The sequence below is a fragment of the Dama dama genome, chromosome 26, assembly GCF_033118175.1.
Source record: "Dama dama isolate Ldn47 chromosome 26, ASM3311817v1, whole genome shotgun sequence".
NCBI classification, from domain to species: Eukaryota; Metazoa; Chordata; class Mammalia; order Artiodactyla; family Cervidae; genus Dama; species Dama dama.
The window spans coordinates 45655934-45673744 of NC_083706.1; the positions used below are offsets into that span (position 1 = coordinate 45655934).

A 17811-nucleotide genomic window follows, 5' to 3' on the forward strand; every position below is an offset into this window, starting at 1 on the left:
GAGGAGGCGCTGTCTCCTCCATGACGTGGGATGCTGGGTTCGGATGCTACAGGTTTGCCCTGAAGGCTCTTGCTTTTCTGCATCAAAAGGCTGCGGAATGCTTTGCTCTGGGAATGCCAGATGATCACGTCTCTGTCTTCCTCCCCTCCCCCTGCCATGCACCCTCTCTCTCACTTTTCCACACTCCACATCCTCTGTAAAACACACATTCCTCTCTGTCCTGAGTTAGAGATGGCCTTAAGAGCATCCTGTCTGAAACAGTGTCCATCCCTAGCCCACGACTCTCTTGCTTCCTACCCCGCTTGCTTTAACAGCACACGTCTGTTCACTTGTCTATTCAGTTCTTCTTGGGGACTTCCCTGGTGGTCCAGTGGCTGAGATTCCCCGCTTCCCAGTGCAGGGGGCCTGGGTTTGACCCCAGGTCAGGGAACTAGATCCTACACACTGCAACTAAAGATCCAGAGTGCTGCAGCTAAGACCTGGTACAGCCAAATAAATATGTTTCTTTTTTTTTTTTTTAAATCTCCCTCTCTGGATATGCAAGCTCCCTGAAGAGAGAGGCTGTGCTTTATTCACCACCTCATCTCCAGTTCCTAGAGCATCCAAGGCACATGGGAAGCTCACAGTAATTCTCTGAGGGAGACAAAGGAGAGAACTTTTAAGGGGAATATTCTCACCATCCTGACAGACATGCAGTGCTAGGGAGCCCACCTTGCCGTGGACCTGAAACAACCTGTTATGTCAGCTCAGCGTCCCTGAAATCCCCACCCTCACTCCACTCCTTGGTAGGATGCTAGATAGGAAGCAGGATGCCCCCTTAAACTGAATTTTGGGTACACGTGAAATTTTAGTATAAATACATCCTGTGAAATATTTGGGACGTACGTATACTGAACATTACTTCTTGTGTGTTTTCATTTGCTGCATTTGACAACCCTACCCCCTCATTCCCTGATATGTATTGATTTGCTGTAAGTCAGGATGTTTCCATATTCTTTCCAGTTTTCCTAAAAGAAATCGTCTCTAGTGTCAGCTTGCCCCTGGTGATGGAGCACCAGTGATGGAGCCGGGGTTCATTCAGAACCTTTCTTTGACTGAAATAACGCATGAAGAGTGATACTCATGTGTGCAACCCACCCCTACCAACTTCTCCGCTTTTCCTCCCACTCCAGAAATCTTATTGAATATAAATGATAAGGACTGTTAGTAGGAATAACTTTGAGTCCTTTCTGATACTGTTTAAAACAAGGAACCTGCAGATTTGGACTTAATTATTGTAACTCCACCTGAGAAATGACTTAGGTACCTCTCTTAGCTGACTACAGATTTACTGTGAGGTTAAGGATGAGTGGGCTAGAATTTCATGTTAAAAAAAGAGGATTGAGGATTTTATTTTCTTTGAAAGAGGAAAAAAAAAAAATCTTGGACTCAAAGAGGACCTTTCTGAAGAGTGAGAGACGGCTCAATAAAAGCCCACCTAACTGCTAGGATGGATGTTGTTGATGCCGAGTCGGCAGCCTCCTTTTTACATGTAACAAGACAAAACAGGCCTCCGTCTAACCCCACTGGGAGGGCCGTTGAAGTAGCTGAATGAAAAGCTTTCTGAAAACACAGAGGGCCACATAAACGAGAAACGATGATATCTTTTCTCAGTTTATAGTCACCACCAAATGTTCACTTGTTACTTAACTGTAAAAATTGCTTGAGTAATGTAAGAAACAGCAGAGATTTATCAGCGGCCCGAGGCACAGTTGAAATAAACCAAAAACAAAGAATATGCCTTAGTGCCCATTGGGATAGTTTTTAAATGTAATTTAAAGTAGTTTTTCAGAATGTAATTGAGTATTGATGTGAATTTAAAAAAAATAAGAAAAACATCTAATATGCTACCACAAACTATTAAAATGTCGCTCAACTTCATTTCTTCTAAGTGAATAGACATATTTATTTGGATCCCTTGGTTGCAGCCAAGTATCTATCATTAGCACTCTTTATGTAATTTGTTTGTCTTTGGCTGTGCTGGGTCGTCATCGCTGCATGGGCTTTTCTCTAGCTGCAGCAAGCAGGGGGTACTCTTTGTTGCGGTGACTTCTCTTGTTGCAGAGCACAGACTCTAGGGCTCACCGGCTTCGGTAGTTGTGGTCCGTGGACTCGGTGGCTCCGAGGCTTGTGGGATATTCCCAGATGCGGAATCAAACCCGTGTCTCCTGCCCTGACAAGCGGATTCTTCACCGCTGAGCCACTGGGGAAGCTCCTATCGTTAGCAATGCTGAGATCCCTGAAGCGTGGTTACTTTGAGTATAATGCAAACAAAAAAGTGGCCTGTGAACGCCCATCGTGTTACCTGGGACGTCCTGGTTTTACGTCGTTGTCCCCTGTGTCGGGACCCTGTTCTGATGCATTGGTGTAAGTCCAGCTACTACTCTGTAAACCTTGGATCACTTTTCTAGAGTGACATTCTGTTAAGCATCCTCAGAGACGTTCCAAGGAGTGAATTATAGAAATTAAAAAAAAAAAAAATTGAAATTTGTCCTAGTTCCAGAAAGAAGGAAAGCCAGAAGTTTTGACAAAATTTTTGGCAAGCAGATCTTCTCCAGATGAATGGCTCACATGTGCTTTGCTGGCATCGCGAACCCAACCGTGGGTCATCAGTGCAGAGAGAAAGGCTTTGTCCGACTGGGTTCATCTGACAGCCCGGCAGAAGTTTCCTGGCACTTGACCTGCACCTAAAGCATCAACCACCACACGGTCCCTTGTTGGGTTGAAATGCAGTCCTCTCTGGAGGAAACATCCCAGGAAAGAGACTGGACTTATCAAGGGTGGGCTCCACCTCGCAGAGGCAACACGAGCTGAGGAGCTGATGGTCTGTAGGAGCTGGTCGTTAGGTCCACGACAGCTGCTGGAAGGTCAAGAGAGGGACCAAGGTACCTGGCATGTGCGTGCATGCTCAGTCGTGTCTGACTCTTTTGCGACCCCATGGACTGTAGCCCTTGAGGCTCCTCTGTCCATGGGATTTCCCAGGCAAAGCGGGTTGCCATTTCCTTCTCCAGGGGATCTTCCCGACCTAGGGATCGAACCTGTGTCTCTTGCGTCTCCTGTGTTGGCAGATGGATTCTTTACCACTGAGCCACCTGGGAAGCCCTGGCCCTGGGCACAGGTGACACAGACCTGTGTTTCCTGCCCTCCTCGCTGCCGTGAGAAGGGTTTACAAACCCATGTTGGCTCCCTTGCCAGGGTTTACAAAGGTTCGCCAAGTTCAAGCAGTCATTGAAGGAAAGGGTAACTAGTTAGGGCAAGGCTGTTCCAAAGAGGCAGGAATATTTTCTCGGAAACTGCCAGAGAGGATGCAGGTGTTTGGATGTGTTTCATGGTGAGTGGTTTGAAAAGTAAGTAGTCATTTCTTTTGAAGATGTAAAGAGACAACTGAATTGCAAGCTCATGAAATTGGCCGTCTCAAAACGGACATCATTTTCTTGTTGCGTAATACTTTCTTATAAATAGTTGATAGTCAGGACACTGCTCAGATTACCCTGGGACCTGTTAGAGTTTTGTTCTTAGTTCTCCTGTCTCCCAGCCAAGTCAGGCGAAGAACACTGAGCCCTGTCCTAACTTTCAATCAGGTTTACCCTGCTTTGTATCCATTATTGTCAAGAGGGCTGGTCGAGTGCCGTTGTTCCTCGGGGGCCACAAGAGTTCATTTACTTTCATAGTTCCCTTACCCATTGTATACAAATGATAAATGTACCTGCAGCTTGGAAGTTTTCTGTGACCTCTTTCTCAGTGTATGTGTGATTGGGGGAAAGGAGGGAGATACTTAAAGAGAAACAGGTGATTTAGGATCAACTTGTGTAAACCCTGATATTTGATTTGTGACTAACACTGGATGGAAGAGGTTATTTCCTCTTGAATTATTATTTGTAGAGCAGATCAAGCTTTCCTTCAACACCCATTGTAATTTCAGGGAGGGATCCGTTCCCGGGACAACATTTCAGTTTCCCAAAATGGGATGCTTGATGTTGACAAGAATCTGGCTCTTCAAAGGTCTTAAGAAATCTCGAAGGGCCTTAGACGTCAATCAGGAAGATGGCCCCTGAGTTGATAGGAAGTGGGGTTCACTTTAGGGGAGTTTCTCTCCAGTGAGTTCTCATGCGGATCCAGAGCAGGTGGCATCTGGAGCTCCCCCTCATGTAGCCTGACTCATTGGTAGTGCTTAAAATCGTTTCAGCACAAGGCTTTCCAAAGAAAAGCTGTATGCATGAGATCTGTGGCTTTTCAGACTCTGTTCGTGGGGCAGAGGTCTGCAGGGTCCACTCAGGGATGGGGAGAACCTGACTTCTATTCACTTTTCTACTAGTACTGGTTTCTACTAGTCCATCTCCCTCGATGGACTCTCATGGCTTGAAAAATAGGAGACGAGTTACAAGCTAACTCCAGCGTTCCTTGGCTCTAACATGTCTGGTTTTGGCTGTTCCAGGCCAACCTATAGCATGTTATAATCTGTTGTTTTGCTAAGACCCAGGTGTGAACAACCTTGACCGTAAGGCAGAGGGGTGGCCGTGTGTCTTGGGTGGTGAGTGGGCTCTGGGGACTGCAGTCACCGTTCCCCGTTCAGCCTTTTTCTACTCATCACTGCATACCTGCCTTAGGGGTAAATTATATACGATCATGAGACTTGTAATTTGGGGGTTCGCTGAAATCTGAAATGTGCTGTCAGCATTGTTTGCGGTCTTCTGTGGAAAGGCCCAGGACTCTGGGCAACTGGATGGAATGTGGATGCCATGGGCCCCACACGTTGTGAAATGTGTCCTGAGAGGGTCCATGTCACACACCCTGGTGTGCACACGAGGGGACTCTGGGTGGGGTCCACGTCAGCTCTCAAGCACTGCAGGTCAAGGGACATTCTTATCCCAGACCCTGGACTTCTGAGGAGTATGATTATGGAAAGCCATGCAGCTTTTAAAAAAAAATCACCTCCCTTTCTCTTCTGTGCTTTCAGATGTGCCCAGGCCAAGACAAACGTTCCTGAGACCGTGCTGTGTTTGTAGACAAAGAATGTCTATTAGTGGCTCATTATATTGGGTCATGTTTGAAAATCTCTGTGAGCTTGTTAAAATAAGACACTGTACCTTCCTGAAAACTGCTATTCTGTTACAAACAAACCAAAAAAACCAACATGCAATTCAAGTCTCGTGTTTCTCCCTGACCTCAGAGCCGTTACTTGAGGTGCTGAGGGGACCCCAGGCCCCCAGGTTGGTGTGGATGAGGTGTGGACTAGCTGGTGGGGGTCTCAGTGGGTCCTCTCTGCACTGGGGGTTTAAGGGTAACTGTGACCCGAATTGTTGCCTTTCCTGCCGCCTCTGTGGCTGTGGAGGCCCACTTCCTGTCTTACTCATTTTAAGAGCTCGTGAGAAAGAGATTGAAATGAAAACAGACGGATGTAGCTGAGATAACCTATCAAAATAGGGATGAAAGCAGTTTCCAGTTGTTGTTTAGTTGCTAAGTCGTGTCCGACTCTCTGTGACCCCGTGGACTGTAGCCCGCCAGGCTCTTCTGTCCGTGGGATTCTCCAGGCAAGAATACTGGAGTGGGTTGCCATGCCCTCCTGCAGGCCAGTTTCTAGTTATGCCCCTCCAAATGCACATGAGGAGTAAAAGTCTTTTCTTCTTTCTTGAATTTTATTCACTTTTCCTGGCGATGCTTTGAAACAGCCAATTCCTGATTTTAACTGTTAATTTTAGGTAAGGAGATAAAGCATATAGCAAGCGAAGTGAAGTCACTCAGTCTTGTCTGATTCTTTGCAACCCCAGGACAGTAGCCTACCAGCCTCCTCCATCCATGGGATTTGCCAGGCAAGAGTACTGGAGTGGGTCGCCATTGCCTTCTCCAGATAAAGCATATGCATGCATGCAAAGTAAAGACCTGAGGGAGGGCAGCTGAGCCCACTTGAGGGGCAGCCTATGCAGGAAGGCAGATGGGGTCCCGGGCGCGTTCTTTCCAGCTGCTTCTCCCCTCCAGCCTTGGGGCTGGGAGTTGGGTGTGCCTGTCCTGAGAATCTCCATGATCACCTTTCCTGGGGTCGTATGTTCCGCATCCAAGGAAAGTGAGCGGCTCATCATGTCGTTGACTAAGTCACGTCAGTTCACTGCCACGAATCCAGTTTGCAAATTAAAACAAAGAAGAAAAACATCTGCTCAACTAGGTGGCCATCTAGTCTGTCCAATTGTCAGGCAGCTGAGGGCACCAGATTGAATTTGCTTCAAGCAAACTGGATATGTGAAACTTGAAAATTTCTAAAATGGATGATTGTTCACTTTTCAAAAGTTCCTTTGCTCTATAAAAGATGAACAGGAGGATTTCTTTGAACAGCAGCTTCTTCCAGTACTCTAAAAATAAAATGTAATTAAGGTCCCATCTTTCTGGAGCACACGTTATACATAAAGCTGGCATGCCGGTAAAAAATGTTGAAAGTCTTTTAAAATTAACTTTTTCAATTAGTAAAATTTTTTATCGGATGGGTTCAATTTTACTAGTAGATATGTACACATCAATAGTTTTTGCTCTGGACTGAGGGAGGGGAAGAATACATCCTACTAGTTTGAAGATGAAAAAGTTAACAATGAGGGTGGTTGCATCATGTGACCTGCCGCTCATTAATCTCATAGTACCTGTTCTTGGGGAAAAAGGTGTCAAAACCTTTTAACCTTTAAGCTAGCAGGAGCGACATGTCGAGCAAGCTGTTCTGTAAAATTCATAAGCATTTAGCATCAGCCCCCAGCCTCAGGGTTTCCAAGCAGTTGAGCTGATTCCACTGCCAATGGAATGAATGTCCTAGGACGGTTTTATATAAGTTGTCTAGAATGATTAAAGGTTTAGCTGGTAGACATGATACTCCCAGGATGACTGTGTGGAGTTCTTTCCCTTATGTTCATGCAGTTCTTCATTCAATGTTGAACATCCATTGAGAAGCCCCGAGCCGAGAAGTCGAGTTTTCACAGCAGCAAAGACAGGCCTTGGCCCTGCTCTCCCAGAGCCCGTGCGCCTGGCAGTGTGCCGGGCACCTCTGAGAGCCCTTTCTTTTCCTCTTTCTCCTTCCTCTGCTTCTTGTGTCTCCTACCCACTGTCCCAAAGCTCAGGGGGTCAAAGTGCAGACTTGTCACATGTGAGTTGTTAACAGAATTTGTTTTTGTTTTTCTTGTAGTTCAGCAAGGGCATCCGCTTTGACTTGAAATATATAGAAGTCCTGATTCCTTGTTGTTTTTAATTAATTTTTACTGGAGTATAGTAGCTTTACAGTGTTGTGTTCGCTTCTGCCGGACAGCAAAGTGAAGTAGAATACATTTAGATTCCTTGTTGGTTTTGTGATTCTCTGTTTGAGTAGGAGTGAGAAAGGTGTGGCGGGGAGAACGTTGGGAGATGGAGGAAAAAGGAGGCTAATGAATAGTTGGGCTGTTGGGAGCAGGTGGAGAAGGGAAGGGTCTTGGCTTTGTCTTGGCCAGAGTAGCGCGGAGCACGTGGTAGAATCACTGCTGCCTCCACGAACGAGGCGAAAGGTAGTGGGCCTTTTCAGTCAATCACAGAGGTGCTCATAGTCCAGACAAGGAGGGAGAAGACAGCGGTAAGACCAAGGCTCTGCCAGGGGTGTGGCCCTGGGGGCTTCAGCCAATGGAGAACCTTCCAGGGAGGCAGCTGTCAAGTAGAGTGTTTTTGATCGCTGCCTAAGCACCGTCAGGTGGAGAAGAGTGAAGAGCATTCCACATGGAAGGGATGGCAAACGTCAGCCTGGTTCCCAACGCCTGAGCATCAGCGAGCATCTCTGCTCTCCGCCTGTGTCCCTGGGGTTCCCTGAGAACCTGGCTGGCAGAAGGGGGACTCCATGCCCTTCCCTCCCCCTCTGCGGTGGACACTTCCAACGCAGTCCCGCACGCCCTCCCCACAGTTAGCCTGGATGGTGGGCAGGAATCTCCACTTTACAGTTGAAACTTGCCATAGCTGAGGAACTTGCCCAAGGACTGCATATTCAGTGGAGAGCAGCTTCAGAGCGTCCAGGCCAAGGGTCAGGCTCGAAAGGGCACACTTTAAACCAGGACTCTGAGCCGCCTTGCCATAAATGAGCTCGCTGGGGGGTTCTGCCAGACCCTGGGCCCGGGGACCGTGTGCCTCCCACCCACCAGCTCCCAGGAGGTTGGATTTCAGCAGTGTTTGCAGCAGCTCAGTCCGTCCGTGACGGTGCAGAAGTCTGTGTTATATGTGGATCATTCAGAAGTCTGTGTCATATGTGGATCATTCAGAAGTCTGTGTTATATGTGGGTCATTCATGCCAAGTGGCACAATTTTTCAGGATTTAGTATCTGAGAGACTTGATTTAAATGAATGAGAGACATTATGGGGTATGCAGGGTATGGAAGGACAGGAAATCTGAGCGTTGTCTAGATTCCCAGCCTTTGTGTGCCCATGGGCCAGTATGAAACCCCTGCGCTTCAGATTTCTAATGTTCAAGATAAGCATTTTGTGCCCTGTCATTATGGGGTCTGTTTTAGCGCTTGTATTGATATATATGATCCTTCTTTCCATCACATTGGAATTAAGAAGCTTCTTTGGGGAAGCCAAAAAAATTTGTATGCATGGTACACGTGTGGGCATGACGCATGAAACAAAATGTGATCTCAGTTTAAGAGAGGAGTCCTGCATATCCCCCATCATAGAAATGAACTTCCCTAATAGGAAGTCTTTTTATTTTTGTTTATCTTTTATTTTAATTATCCTTATGCTTGGTTCTTGGGAAGACCTGACTTCATACTGTTCTAACCTAGTAGGACGTGTGTGGCTCCACACATTTTTAGTAGGTTTTTAACTACAGAACAATAAAACATTTAGCAAATTATGTTAGAACATGTCTGCACACACTGGTCCGTTTAGATCTGTGCCAGCCATCCTGCTGCCATATGGGCCGACCAAGTGGATCAGCTGGACGAGGCAGATGGGGGACTGGCATCCCTAAATAACTCTGGCACCTTCCCTTAGGCGTGGCAGGGGAGGCTGGCTGAAGCCTGGATCTGAGAGTCGTTTCAAAGGGCCTGGTTTTCTTGGTATTGCTCCATCACCTCCTTATTTAGCCCACTGGTGGTTAATCCATGAGCGTCAGTGCCAGGACAGAGCACTTCCTGGGTAGGTTTTCTGTCCCCTGGTTTCACAATCACGTGCCGCCTCCTTTTGGGGAGAACAGCAGACAGGACGGTGGATTCCAGTGCGCCAGCTTGGCTGATCACTGAGCTGCTCTGATAGCTTTACTAGGGGAGGAAGTGAAGGGCTCAGAGCCTCTGTTACAGACGCTCCTTCTCGACTGTAATTTATAGAGAAGTGATTCTTCAGGCTGTAGGCAGGTTTCAGCTTGCTGCTGTTCATAGGTCATTTGGAATCCTGTGTGCTAAGTCGCTTTAGTCATGTCCAACTCTTTTGCTATCCTATGGACTGCAGCCCACCAGGCCCCTCTGTCCATGGGATTCTCCAGGCAAGAATACTGGAGTAGGTTGCCATTTCCTTCTCCAGGGGATCTTCCCAACCCAGGGATCGAATCGGCATCTCCTTAAAGTCTCCCACATTGGCAGGTGGGTTCTTCACCACTAGCAGCACAGATCACATTTACTTGAGGAGGAAAAAATGGGAAACAGACCACAGAAGCCTCGACACTGAAGTTGACCTAATTCCTGTTTCTCTGTGCCGTTGGCCCACCTGTGGTCATTTCTGCTTGTCCTTACTGCCCCCATCATTCTGCGACCCTGCATTCATGGAAGCCAGGCCCCTAGTTCCAGAGCCGGGTTTCCGTGAGTAAGAAAGGGTGTGGCTGCTTTGGGAGCCCTGGGCCTCCCTGCAGAGCTGGTCCCTAGGCAGCCTCGTGACCCACGGGCCCTGGTACAGGGTGGCCATTTGCTGTGTGGAGCTCAGGTATGTGGGGGACACAGCCTGTATGAGGTATGAGAGGAAAGGCAGGTAACTTGGGGGCGAAGCACACATAACTTGAAAGTTTCGGCCACTATGTAGCTGTGTCGTCTTTGCGAGCTTATTTCACCTCTTTGAACCTCATTTGTTCGTATGCAATGTGGCATGTAATGAGTTTGCCGGGCTGTTTGCACATATTGAGACCTGGACTTGGACTCACATATCCAAGACCTGGACTCACATGCGCAAGACCTCACTTACCTATGTGAGTGACCTGGAACCCGTGGAGCCCCACGGGACCCAGTGAGTTCCTGCTGGATGAGGGTCGCCTCCCAGTCAGCTCACCTTCATTGTGCCCATTTATAAAAGACTGCATTTCAAAATTAAGGACAATTGCAGCAAATGCATCATTTATGGCAGCTTGAGCTGCAGAAGCCCGGGTGGTAAAGAATCTGCCTGCAGTGCAGGAGACCCTGGTTTGATCCCTGGGTTGGGAAGATCCCCTGGAGGAGGAAATGGCAACCCACTCCAGTTCTCTTGCCTGGAGAATCCCATGGACAGAGGACCCTGGCAGGCTATAGTCCGTGGGGTCACAAAGAGTCAGACATGACTGAGCGGCTAATACTACTAGGACTTCTACAGTGACCTTCCAGATATGACTTACACCTCCAGGCACTGCTGCCTCTCAGTTTATTTAAAAAAAAAAAATCTTTGCACCATATTCTCTCTCACTGAAAACTATGGTGCTTGGCCTCCTACTCTATGAAATTATAGCCAGTGTTAAGGGCGATCATGCAGCCCACTGGGAACTGTAAAGAGTGATTCCTGAATGAGCAAGAATGCTCTTCACAAAAGCTCTCTATTTAAGGAGTTTGGAGTAAGCCCGCCTGCCTGCAGTGTCTCTTGGTGGCAGGTCTCTGGAGCAGCCAGTGTCTGTCTTTGTGACTAGGTGTTAGATGCAGGAGCTTGTTTTGGATTCAACACATAAAGATGGGGCTGCATCACACGTGTAGACACTTCTGCCCAGTGGTCCAGTGGGCACCATAGCGGTGTGGCCGGGAAATGAGCAGGAACTGGGGAACCACAGATGCCAAGTCTCTGAGTTCTGGCTCTGCTGTTTGCTGGCTGCTTTGTAAATGACACTGGACAACGCGCTTCTCCCAACCCAGCTGCTTTGTGGAGGCGCTTAGATCTAGTTTGTAGGGTATTCCTTATGAGACAGTCTACGAGGCGTAATTGTAGGAGCAGAAGAGATGAATAATACTAAGTAGTGCATTCATCAATATCAGCGTTACCAGCCAGAGGTGGCACGTGGAGGAGAAAGGGCTGGTCCTCCTTCTGCCCAGTGACTTGGTGACTCACATTTCCGTGTAAAGCCAGGCAGGCCCCTAACCCTCAAACTAGCCACCTCTCATGTCAGCAGGGTTCCCCACCACGTGGAGGGGCTTTGGAAACTAAAATGCTCTCCGAACATGAGCTCCGCGGCCATCGTCGGGGCCATCGTCGGGTCTCTCTGTACCGTTCCTTGATGTTTCCTTTTTCATCTCCACCTTCACCAGTGATGGGTTGGGTTACAGGCTTTTGCAGCGATTCTGTCAGACACTTAGGACCTATGCTAACACATCCCAGAAATCCACGATCATGAAGATGCTTGCCAGAACACCATAATAAATTTCACTCACTGTTTGTTTACTTCAAGTTCGTTTGTTAAGACAGAAATATTTATTTCTCTTACTTGGCAACAAAGAAACCCAGAAATTCAGTCTGTGTAGATGTATATGCATGTGTTACTAGATCATTCTCATGGGTCCTCACTGGATGATTTGAGTAAATTTGTTGTCTTTTTCCCTTCTGCTTCCCATTGTGGGTCTCTGTGCCTTTTATTCTCCAAATGCTGATTTGCTCTGGACAACAATCCTATTGTGTTACAATCTGGCAAGTCTTACGTAGATGTAAGAAAAGGGCTCTGTCCCTTTGGAACTGTGGCTTATTTTCATTGTCGTTTTCTTTCTTGTGTAGCTTTTAAGTCAATATTTATAGGATAAACTCATTAGCAAAATACTTAGAATAATCCAATAGATGATATCTTGATGCCAGTTTTGTGCGAATCCGTCACACATATCACAAAGTTGTATCTCCCTGTGTGCCAAAGCCACAGTAGAAAGATGAAAGAAAATTATTGAGCTATTTTTGTCATGCATATGAATGCCATGATGCCTTAATATATTTATATACATATATATTTATAATGTAATAATGACATACTATAATAGTATGAAATGATATAAACAGTTGTTTCAGCATCATCTAAGTTTTACCAGGCACAAAGACACAAAGATCAAATCAAAATTGCTAAATACAGTTTTTCAAATACTGAAGCTTTTCATTCTGTTACTAGAACCCCCAGATTTCCAAATATTGAACCTAATTTCTGGTTGAACCTAGGACAGCTGTGAAAGTCACAGTAAAATTTCCAGCCCCAATTTGCTATTGTTTTAAAAAGGCGTGGTAAGGTGGTTTGCATGGTGGTTAAAGGCATCAGTTTTAGGGTCAGACTTCCTGTGTCTGGGTCCCATGTCTGCTCCCCAGTGTGGGTATCTTTGTAAGCTTATTTGACATGTTTACTTAACTAGTCCAACTAGTTGAATTTTAGATTAGGTACTATGCTTCTGAGCTTCCCTGGTGGCTCAGTGGTCAAGAACCTGCCTGCCTATGTGGGAGACACAGGAGACAATCCCTGGGTTGGAAAGATCCCAGTTCAGTATTCTTCTATTCTTTTTTTTTTTTTTTTTTTACTATTTATTTATTTATTTAGCTGGTTCAAGTCTCAGTGATGGCACTCAGGCTTAATTGCCCCACAGCATGTCGAATCTTCCTAGAACAGGGATTGAAACTGCGTTCCCCACATTGCAAGGAGGATTCCCCACCACTGGGCCCCCAGGGGAGTCCCACTCCAATATTCTTGCCTGGGAAATCCTGTGGACGGACAGAGGAGCCTGGCAGGTTACAGTCTGTGGGGCCGCCAAGAGTCAGACATGACTGAGCGACTGCAACAATAAGTATGCTCTGACAGAATGCATCCATGCTGTTATGTTTATTAACGTATTTTTCAACTTTTACATAGCTATTTCTTAATTTGAGAAAACCAGTAGGTACCAAAAATAAAAAGAAAGACACTTCTTAGATTTTGAGACAGTAAAAGATGTGGAAATGTGTATTTCCAGAATGTTACACCCATCACATCACCATTTAGGAAGACTTTAATTGACTGCAGATGCTAACATATATGTTGAAAACTTCCCTGGTAGTTCATCGGGTTCTCATCAGCAATCTAAACCAGGACGATAGGCACCCCAGGCATAGATATTTTGAAGCCTACCCATTGCCCACAGACTGAAATGGTTCTACCTGGTTCTGCTGTTTAAGGACCTGTGAGGGCAAGACCACATGGCCCCACTAAAAGTTAGTTGGTGGCTTTCTTCTTAGACTTCATTCATTGAAGTCCTGTTAGTCTACATGTGACAAAACTGAGGCCCAGCAAGTTTAGGTGACGTCGTTAGTTACTGGCAGAATCACGTCTGGAGCTTGGGCATACTGACCTCCGAGACAGGGGTCTCTCCTAAACCATTCCCTCACGAGGAGAGAGCTGAACACCTTGGTTCTTCCTGCCTCCCTGGAGAAAGACGTGGCATTTTAGAGCACAGAAATTCATCAAACATTGAAACATTTGCTGTTTTATTCACTCCATCTCTTCTTTAGGAATTATCTTGGGGAAAAAAAAAATAGGAGAAGTTATTCCGTTGACCAGTGATGACCCGTTATTGTTCCTTTTGTCAACAGGCAAGATGATGAATGACGTTCTGGCAGCCTCCCGTGTCCCAGGCCCTGTAGACATAAGTGAGACGAGCTTCAAAGTTCCAATGTGCTCCACATCGGATCTTGTTTAAGGAAGCGTTAAAAGGAACCCACCGTTACCTATTGAAGGCTCTGTGCTCTCAGACCTTGTTTCTGATTGAATCCAGAGGTTGCAAGCATGCCTCCCTGTATTACCTGTTGGAGCAGGTTTAATTTTATAAATTTTAAACACAAACTCTATGAGTTTCTAGTCCATAATTGTTCTTTTTGAGGATCCACTCAGATGAACAGTATTGCATCTGTAAGAGATATGCACTTCCACAGGACCAGAATTTTTTTGTTTTTTGAATATAAATGGCAACAGACTCCAGCTGTAGCATCATCCCATACCAGTGATGAGAAGGACAGATTGCAAGGAAACTGTTCAGGGAGAAAATGTCGTGTTGTGTTGGAACTACAGATGACTGGAACCATAGCTATAGTAAACTAAGGGTTTTTTGCTTAAACACAACATGCAGAAAACTGTGGTTCTTGACTGGTGGCTTTCATCCATCGTTATTAGTCATCTCCTTGGACATGCACACGTTGAACGTCTTCAATTTTTATTAAAAAGGAAAAGAGATGCAGCTTTGAGAAAATCCAGGTTCAAAATAGTCTTCCAGGTACCTCACCCCAGCTTTTGTGTCCTGATCTTATGAACAGCAGGTACCTGGTGGTAGGGGAGAAGCCTAGGGAGAGAGGAAGGAAGGGCGTCATCCCACTGTATTGTAAACATACTTTATAAGTACGTTTTTTAATCATTTCTTATTCAGGCAGAGATTATAAAAGTTTGTTGCAAGTATTCAGGCCAGGTTCTGGGTTTTGGAAATTATCAGTGTTCACAATACCTGCAGGGAAGGGGGTGGGGAATGTGGGAAAAAACCCACAAACTCGAATATGAGCACTCTTTACACTTAAAAGAATATTTTTTATCATTCTTTTGTTTGGGCTCTGTCACAAATTAAAGTGCTTGGAATGCTGTATCTGTGGTCTCTTGACATTTAATCAATGAGAACCTAACACTTTCACAGTATGCTGTCACTTTGGACATTCATAATAAAAATTGAAACAGATTTTGGTTGGTAGTCGTTTATTTTGCTTTGTAGCTTAGTAGAGCATCTTTCATGGTTCGTCTGCCTATCATCCAAGTGCTTTGTGTAGCTGACATAGATATACATACATAGTTAAGGCCTTTCACTCTTCATTGAATCACTGTTGTTTTCTGTATTTTAACAATCACTCTCTCTTTGTTGAAAGGCTGAGATATTTTTGAATGCCAAGGGGTTTTTGATTAATGCATTCTACAACACGGATTAAAGATAATTCTTGAGGATTCTTAGCTTTCTTCAGTTTCTGATCATACCACATTTTCTATTAAATTCATTATAATATATTTTGATATTTTCTGTTAAATAAGTAGATAGTCGGAGAAGGCTGTGGGACATCCAGCTATGGGCTTTTCAGTCACATCTTTTTGGTTTGATTCTGCCCATGTGCTGTGTGTTAGGGTATATTTTTATGTATTCCATAATATTATAGTAAGAAATTAAGAAACTCCAGTGAAACCCAAACACGTGAGCCTATGTAGAAGACTTAGACCTTGCCCAGCACTTTTACGGCATTTGATAATAAGAAAAGATCCCTTTCCTTTTTTTCTTTTGTAACTAAATCTGCAATTGGCAGATATGCCATTCATCTATCCGCCACCCACCATCATTCCCCCAAAAATGAACAGCATGGATTGGGAGATAAACGTGGACATTCTAGTGCATATTTGAGTGAATGATGTTGGAACTCTTCAATTAGGGGAAGGGAAACCTAACAGGAGGTTCTGGGTTCTTTTCGGTGGGTGGGTGGCAGGAGAAAGAGTGGAATAGTGAACCAACTTAAAAATAGGATCATTCCTTTAGACTGAGTTGTGTACAGTGTTCGCACTTAGCTGGAGGTGCATTTCTGTGATCAGGCATCCATCCAGGACCCAGCTGTTAGAAGAATCGTCTTTTCTAAAGTCCCAAGGCAGCATAATAAGGTCAGAGGTTGATGCTTTTGTTCCATGGATGAATTAATTCCCTTTTCCAAAGCCTCTACTACCCTCCCTCTTCTGAGCATCTGGGCCTGCATCTCTCTCTGTGAATCAGCGTGCCTATTTACCAGTCCACACTGCATCCCTGCCTTCAGTCAGCAGCAAAGGGAAGCTTTCAAAAGTCACTATTCTCTAGGGACCTAAGACATTTTTGAGCTGGTTTTAAAGACAGCATTAGGTGACTTTGACAAACTGAAGCTAGTCTGTATTTACACAATTAGAAAGAATCCTTGATGTGGATTGTTTAGTTATATCAGTAGATGCTGGCTTCTCATACGAATTCTAATACTGAGATCTTGTTCAAATGAGACGGGTGGTCTTAAACAATGTCTTTGTGGTTAATAAATGCTTCAGAAAGGGGAAAAAAAAAAAAAACGAAAACCTAAACATCTGTTTCAGAATGGTTCCCTGCATAGGAATTACACATAGATGATTACTTATTTTCAAAGCAATCTGTGTTTTAAATGATTGAAGAACACAAGTAGTTAAGAAAGCAGTTGAGTTTGATGGTTTAAAAGAAAGCCTCTCTCTGGTCATTTTTAGTGATTTTCCTAAATCTGCTATTTCTGCATCCATTTGTTAAAATTGGGGAATATTCCACACTATTGTGGATGGCATCAAATCACGTCATTTTTACGGCTGGAGTTTCCCTCGGGGGACCGCTTCACTTTGACCAGGAGAGGAGCCTGGTGCAGTGTTTAGACTGGGCATATTTATTGTTTTATAGATTCTCACTGCACTTTCTGGTATCTAGAAATGTTATGTTTACTTCTTTTATTTCTTCAGAGGTATACATCTTTTTCAAACATTTTTAAAAATACTATAGCAAAAGAGTCTACCCGTGGGCTATCAGGAAATAAAATGAGGGGCTTCCCTAAGGGTCCAATGATTAGGACTCCAAGCTTTCACTGCAAGGGTGCAGGTTCAATCCCTGGTTAGAGAACTAGACCCTACAAACTGCACAGTGCAGTCAAAAAAAAAGGAAAGAAAGAAAATGAAGCTCATTTTCATATTCTGGTGTTATTGCAAAAATAAATTATGTATTTTTTAATCCAAACATATATAAATCAAATCTAAACAGTTTAGGAAAGAAAATTGTAAACTAGAATATATATATATATATATATATATATATATATATATATATACACATTTTATTATCTAAACTCTTTATATACAGACCCACCCAAGTATAATAGTTATATTTTCTAAAAAGATAATATGATACAAATTTTTAAATTCACCATACGATCCACAATCTAGAAGTAAATGTGGCTGAGTCTAACAGCTTGTGTGTCTGGGAAAGAAACTGATAACGCGTTTTAGAATTTTGCCTGGATAATCATGGGTGGGAAGATTATTACTGAGTAGAAGCAATTGCCATTCCAAAGATTTTTTAAAAATTGTATGAAGACTGAGCCAAATTCTTATTTTACATCATCTTAAAGGATCCTTCCTGAAGAGTTGCATTAATATTTAAAAGTCCCCCACAAAACATCAAGCAAATGAAAAGCCACAGCAAACAAGACAGTCAGTGGTGGGCACCTCCCTCCTTCCCACCACATCATTCCTGTCCTTCCATTGCAGACAGGAAAAAAACAAGCTAAGAAGAAAGAGGAAGTAATTTTTGCCAGAAAATGTCCATGTTACCAAGAGTTTTGCTGTGCCTGTGTAGACGTAAGCATGTGTACACACTTCATGGGCCTGGAGGCCAGGGCAGAGAGAACTGGATTCACCCAGACCACAGAAAAGCTAAACTTGCCAAGAGGAGGCCTGGCCGGGCAAGTTCAGGAGGCGCTGGGCAATGAGACAAGCTAGGGTCCTGCCACGAGAGCTGGCGGGGAGATGCCTGCCCAGAAAGTGAGCAGCGGCTCCAAAGAGGGGGCCTTCACTTGTGT

At 44.8% G+C, this 17811-nt stretch overlaps 1 protein-coding gene across 4 annotated transcripts in view; it reads left to right on the top strand.

Moving 5' to 3' along the window:
- Positions 1-17811, top strand: part of SCAF8 (SR-related CTD associated factor 8) — a 210148-nt gene that overhangs the window by 133068 nt on the left and 59269 nt on the right. For 2 of the 4 annotated variants that reach the window (XR_009690684.1, XM_061130255.1), the window contains one exon: positions 13777-14904. The exons of the other annotated variants lie outside the window; for them this stretch is intronic. The gene's annotated coding sequence lies outside the window, so the exon portion shown is untranslated. Of the gene's footprint in view, positions 1-13776; positions 14905-17811 lie in introns of those variants that run through there. 4 annotated transcript variants of the gene reach the window in all.